Raw genomic sequence first — 6828 nt, 5'->3', positions numbered from 1 at the left:
CCTCGGCTCCTCCCTAAGCCGGACAGAAACAGAGGCCCCAAGCGCCCTCAGGAAGGCAGGAAAGGACTGGGATGGAGATGGTGGGGATGCTGGGGCACCTTCACGGGGACTGGAGTGTGGGGGATATTGGGGAGCTGTGCCACCCCAGAGGGTGGTGAGTGAGCAGTTACAGGAGGGAGACAGTATTGGAAGGAGGGTGTGCTGACCCAAATGGAGCCTTGGTGGTGTAGTGGTTGCACATTGGGCTGCTAACCTCAAGATCGGCAGTTCGAAATCAACAGCCATCCTTCTGGAGAAAGAGTTAGTCTCGGAAACCCCTGGGAAGGCGGGGTGCAGTTCCACCCTGCCCTACAGGGGCGCTATGAGTCAGAATTGACTGGATGGCAGTGAGTCTAGTTTGGATGTGAAAGTGGTTGACAGGAAAGGGTAAGAGCACCAATAGTGGGTGGGGTTAGGAAGGGGGGGCCTCTCCTCCCCCAGAGAAAGTACTTCTTGCCCATGTCTGCAGTGACTGTCCTGGAAGGTGGATTGATCCTCAAACCCTGAGCAGGTGGCAGTCACTGGGTGCAGAAGCACATAGGGGTCAGGGAGCGTGGTGGCACGTTGGCTCAGGCTTACTCAGACGTGGACCCTGGGCAGGCCCAGGGGGTGTGAGGCAGCCCCTATGAGTGACAAGAAGGGACGCAGCATGTCCCCCTTGGAAGGGTCCAGCCACTTCATTGCACAGATTGGGAAACCGATGCTCTGAGAGGTGGGTGACTTGACCAGGTGAGACCCAGCTGGATTTTCTCCCCATGTTCTCCTGCCCAAGAGCATATGCACCCACTTCACAGTCCCAGCTCACAGACAGGAAGGAGACAGTAAGTAACAACGTCGCCAGAGCACAGCGAGCATTTGCACTCAGGGCCTTTGACAACATAGTTGGTGTTCTCTGCCTCAGCACTGAGGTCATGCAGAATTTCCTACACTTGAACCCCAGGCAGTGTCTGGCGGTTTCGTTACCCTTTAAACATAGAGATGCCCAAGACACAGTTGTGGAAGGGACCCCTGGGCAGAGGAATGAGTAGCCTGGCAGGCTTCCACACAGGCCGCTTACCTGGCACCAAACTGTCTCCGTCCTACCCATGTCCCCCAGCGCCTGAGGTGCCCCCTTGTGTGCTTTCACTGGGCAGTTTGAGACCACAAAGCTCCCTGCAGTTGTAGAGGCCTCAGTCCTGCCCTCAGCCTTTATGAGGCAGCGCCCCACAGAACCACCACGTGGCTCCTGACTTCTTTCCTGAGTCCCAAAGTGGTGGGGGGTGGGGGTGGGATGGGGGCTGGTGAGGCAGTCAGCTTTCATCTGGCCCGCTCTTTGTGTGTTTGTTGCCCCTCACCCGAGTCAGTGAGCTGAGTCCTGACTATGGGAGTCCCATTTCTGGGTAACCTGGTGAGACAACTCCTTTCTTCCACATGTGGTCAGTCTTTGGCCAACCCAACCTGAGGTCTTATGGAATTTCTCTGTCCAGCCCTTCCATCTGTTACTGCCATGGACCAGGCCCTGCAGGCCTCAGGAGGATGCGGACAGAGAGTCAGGGTGACTGAGATCTGCCTGGGCCTTGAACTCAGAGTTTGAATGGTCAGAAGTGCAGGTGCTGGCTGCCTCACAGGTGGATGGTGGTCAGGAATCCAGACACCCATTGAGATGCTGAGGAGGATTTGCCCAGGAGGTGGGTGTCCTTGGGTGGATGGGCACCTGGTGGCAGGAGCAGAAAGGAAGAGGGCGAGCAGTCTGGCAGCACCCCATGAAGCTTACCTTGGGAATCTGGTATTTAGGAGGGATGAGAGTGTCCAGGTACAAACGGGACCCCAGACTGCCAAGGGTTTGGGACAGGTTGAAGAAGGCAGGGTCAGGCCTGGAACTGGGGCTGTGCTGTGCCTTGGGGGCTTGCCTCCAGGCTGGTACAGGACCCTTACTATGACTGAGTCAGAGAATTTGACGGAACTCACTTTACAGGGCATCAGGGGTCTTTACCAAGGAAGTGGGTGGCTGAGGAAAGGCCAACTTCTAGAGCAATTTCTTTCACTCAGCATGAGTCCCCAATGACCCAGAGCTCCTAATCCAGGAACCAATGCCAGCTCCTTCAGGCAGCAGACCCAGCTGCCTCTGGCGGTGCCTTATTGCAGCTTCCAGCATCTTCTCTGACGTTGAGTGAAGCCTGTTTGGAAGATAGAGCGTGGCATTGATTGGACGCCCGTGGCCATGCGGACAACTGGGGACCCACTTGGACTCTTTCTTCTCCTCTGCACCTTTCTGAAGCGGATGGTCCTGGCATCAACTGTCACCCAGTGATAAATGGTCCAGCATAAAACCTCCTAAATACCCGATAAGAGATACCCCGGTGGGAGGGGGGGGGGAGGAGGACAGGGGGGGCAGGGAAGAAAGATCAAACATAACAGGAAGCCCAGTGGGTAAACGGTTACTTGCACAGATAGAAGGATTGCATTTCTCTGTCCCAGGCAAGACACACAGCCGTTTCTCCTAGGTCCTGCCTGAGGCTGGTGAGACTGGGCATCAGAGCAGGGAGAGCGATGACCACCCTGGGGCTAGGGTGGTTCTCGGGGGTTGGGGGTGGGGTCAGGTGACTAACCGATGATGCAGAGAAGAGAGATGCCTTCCATGATTCTCTAGCTCAGTGCTTCTTAACCTTCCTAACGCCGCGGCCCTTAAATACGGTTCCTTCTGTGGTGGTGACCCCCGACCACAAAATTATGCTCGTTACTACTTCATCACTGTCATTTTGCTACTGTGATGAATCGGGGACCCCGGTGAAAGGGTCCTGCGGTCCTCAAAGGGATGGCAACCCGCAGGTTGAGAACCGCTGCTCTAGCGCCTGCATAGAGGTCTCCTGGCCACCCCTGAGAGTCCCCCAAGGCCCTGGTTCAAATCCCACGCTTACTTAATGGGTACCCTGGGAAAGTCCCGTGACCTTCCTGAGTCACTTGCTGTGTCTACTCCCTAAACCAGGGGTGGGGAACCTTTTTTTCTGCCACGGGCTATTTGGGTATTTCTAACACTCAAAGGCAGGCCATGCTGGTCAAACATTGCATTAACTCACCCCTGCTGTGAGCGATGGAATTGCTTCTGTTTGGTGAGGCGTGTGATGTTGGCTGGTGTTGATGATTTCGTGGGTGTCATATGGCCCAAAGGGGGACAACAGGGCTTACCTCACGGGGTTGTTGACAGGACTCACTGCGATAATGAAGGTCAAGAGGTCAGCACAGTCTTGCCCTCAATAAAAGGAACATCTTAATCATGTCATCCATAGGTAGGCAAGGCTTTGGGACTGGATGCAGGCTGGTTGGTGCATCCCCCTCACCCCCCAAAAATGTTCAAAAATATGGAACACTTCATGAATTTGCATGTCATCCATGGCAGGGACCATGTGAATCTTCTCTGTATCGTTCCAGTGCTAGTCTTTGTGCTGCCGAAGCGAGCACGGGTTAGTGCATTTTTCAGACCTGGGGCCCGGTAGGGAAAAAACCTCCTTCAGTCATCCCAAGCCAAAGACAGCCCTCCCCAGAGAATAAACCTCCTCCCTTGGCCCAGCCAAGGATCTTCTTAGCTCAGGAGTACCCTTGTTCGGACTCCTAACCTGAGCAGTATGCGTTAAGCACTTTTCTGCTCAACCAGCATTGAAGAAGCATCGAGTGTGTGCAGGGAGAAGGAGAAGAAAGATGGTGGAAGTCCTTGGGCTGCTCGCTGGATGGATGGCTGGGTGGATGGAGAAGCCCGGACAGGGGTGGCCCTAATCCAAGGATATTACTTTGAGGACTAAGATAGACCTGACCCAAGCCACGGTATTTTCAATTGCTTCATGTTTGTGTGGCAGGTGGCCGATGGAGGAGGCAGACCGAAGAAGAATCGGTGCCTTTGAACGATGGTGTTGGTACAGAAGATTGAAAGAACCAGGAGCTGTCACAGGAACCACCAGATCGGCTTTGGAACAAGTGCAGCCAGAACGCTTCTTAGCACCAAGGTGGCCACCCAGGGTCTCCTGTCCTATGGACGGATCTGGGGAGACCAGTCCCTGAAAAGGACACCGCATTGGGTAAAGCAGAGGGCCAGGGAAAAGAGGCAGCCCCTCGAGGAGACGGATGGACACGGTGGTTGGCACCATGGGCTCAAACTTAAGAACCATGGGGAGGATGGTGCTGGACCCGGCGGTGGTTCATTCTGTTGTACATGTGGTTGGAACCCACTCGGTGGCCCCTACCAACCATACCCCACTCAAGCGGTCTACCACTTGTATGTCAGTTTGTCACACTGGTGGCTTGTGTGTTGCTGGGACACTCGAAGCCCTGCCCTGGCAAATACCAGTAGAATCACCCTGGGTGGACAGGTTTCCAGACTGAGGCAGAGGAGGGCTGGGGAGGAGAGCCCAGAACACTGAGCCCTGTCTACTCCGGGGTGTGGCCAAAGCCGCATCTGCACCCAGCATCTGCACTCCCTGAAAACCACAGGGATGTGGGTGGCTGGACCTAGCTAGAATCAGAAGGTTCTACATCTCACTGAGACTTTTCAGAGCTGGGGAGTAGGAAGGGCGGGATCAAGGCTGTTTAGCGATGCTGAACCCGAGAGTCTCACCTCCTAAGTGCTCTGAAGAGCTATTTTCTGGAGGCAGCAGGCTGACCCGTGGGTGCTTACGGTGACAGCCACGGACTCATCTGTCCCCTATCCCATCCTTTCGTGGTCATTCACCTTCCCACCCACCGGCATTCACTCCTGGGTCAGAGGCCCCGGATCCATGCATCCCGCTGCCCGGTGGCATCTCCTTGTCTCCGGGGCGTGCTCAACGCTCCTCATCCCAGCCCTTCTTCTTCCTCATCTCAGGAGACGCCATCACTCTCCTCCACCTGAGCAGCCTTCTTGACACTTTCCCCTCTCTCGCTCCCACACCCAGTTTGACAACAAACTGGAGATGCCACTTCCAAAATACACCCCTGCTCCACCTGCTTCTCACCGCCTCTGCCTCCGTGTTTGCATCCTGCTCTCGGCTGCCCGCCTCCATGGTCATCGGGTGAGCCGCTGCCGCTGCAGCAGGCATCTCGGGTCTCCACCTTGCACCCCCCTTCCATTTGGCACCCCGCAGCCAGAATAATGAAAACAAAGCCAAACACACACACACACACACACACACACACACACACACACACACACGCAGCAGTAAGTCACATCCTGGTTCTCCCCTGCCTGAGCCTTTCAACTACTTTCCATTGGATTTAAGATGAAGTCCAAGGTCCTGGCAAGTCTACCAGGCTGTCTCTGATGTTTCTATTTGTGTTCATTTCGTAGCCCATCCAACTAGACTGGAAGCTCCACGAGGGCCGACATGGTGTCTGGCTTTGTTTCCTTCTCAGCTAGTAACTTCTGGCACACAGATAGGCACACAATAAAGATCGGTGGCTCTAACGCCCTGGTTGACACACTCTCTCACCCCACAGCCAATCTCTCGGCACCTCCTATACACCAAGGCCGGTGCTGCGTCTGAGTCTGATGACTCGGAGGGAAAGTCCTTGGCCTCCTGGAGCTCCCAGGTAGCACATATACCTCGTCCAGCGTCCCAAAGCTCTGCCTACCTGCATCACCTCTGACCTGGTTACGATTTGCCCACCTTTGAGGCAGACCAGCGCTGGGTTGAGGTCGGGCCTCCAGAAGCGTGCACTGGGGCTGCTGTAGGGTGTAGGGAATGATGGCAGCCCCTTGCCTCTACTCTGAGCTGGGCGCATTGGCAGGAGGTTCTTCATACATCATCCCATGTGGGTCTATCTAATGTTGGCGACACTGAGTGCTATCACTACACCAGTTATGCAGCTGAAGAGACCAAGGACAGAGAGGGCTGGTGACAGATCCAAGGTCACAGAGGTAAAATCCGTTGACAACCAGAGTTTATCGAGCTTTTCTTCTGCCACATCTGCTCCTAATCATGCCATGTGTGTTTCTACATGGACTGCCCAGACTAACCCTGGGGGGGGGGCGTGTTATTTCTAAATGGGTATCTAGGAGCCTGGCATATATATATAGTTGCATATACATATTCTATGCACACATCTATATATACATATACACACATACATACATATGTATGTATATATAGTTGCACATACACACTCCACATACACTTATACATACACACATGTATGTATATATTTGCATATACATATTTTATACATGTGTATGTTTGTGTGTGTATGTATGTCTAGTTGCACATACATAGTATATACACACATATATACACATGTATGTATATATAGTTGCATATACATATTATATACACATACATACATATGCACACATAAACATATCTATGTATATATAGTTGCATATACATATTCTATGTTCACACATATACATACATATACACACATACATATGTATGTATTTATAGTTGCATATACATATTCTATACACATACACATACATACACATGTATGTATGTATATTTAGTTGCATATACATATTCTATACACACATATGTACACACACATACACATGTATGTATATATAGTTGCATATACATAGTCTAGACACACATAAAGATGTATATATAGTTGCATATACATATTCCATACATACGTATACACATACATATATGTGTATGTATGTATAGTTGCATATACATATTCTATACACACATATGTATGTATATATATATAGTTCCATATACATATTCTACACACACATACACACATATGTATACACATGTATGTATATATAGTTGCATATACATAGTCTAGACACACATAAAGATGTATATATAGTTGCACATACATATTCCATACATACGTATA

The 6828-nt window shown here is 51.8% G+C and overlaps 1 non-coding gene across 1 annotated transcript; it reads right to left on the bottom strand.

Moving 5' to 3' along the window:
- Positions 1 to 3371: 3371 nt before the first annotated feature.
- On the bottom strand, positions 3372 to 3477 carry LOC115868007. Its single transcript, XR_004045370.1, has one exon. It is a non-coding gene; the product is annotated as a U6 spliceosomal RNA (small nuclear RNA).
- Positions 3478 to 6828: the final 3351 nt, after the last annotated feature.

This window comes from Echinops telfairi, unplaced genomic scaffold, assembly GCF_000313985.2.
Source record: "Echinops telfairi isolate 266 unplaced genomic scaffold, ASM31398v2 ScPeMD7_5;HRSCAF=22, whole genome shotgun sequence".
Taxonomy (NCBI): Eukaryota; Metazoa; Chordata; class Mammalia; order Afrosoricida; family Tenrecidae; genus Echinops; species Echinops telfairi.
This window is presented reverse-complemented; position numbering and strand designations above follow the sequence as displayed.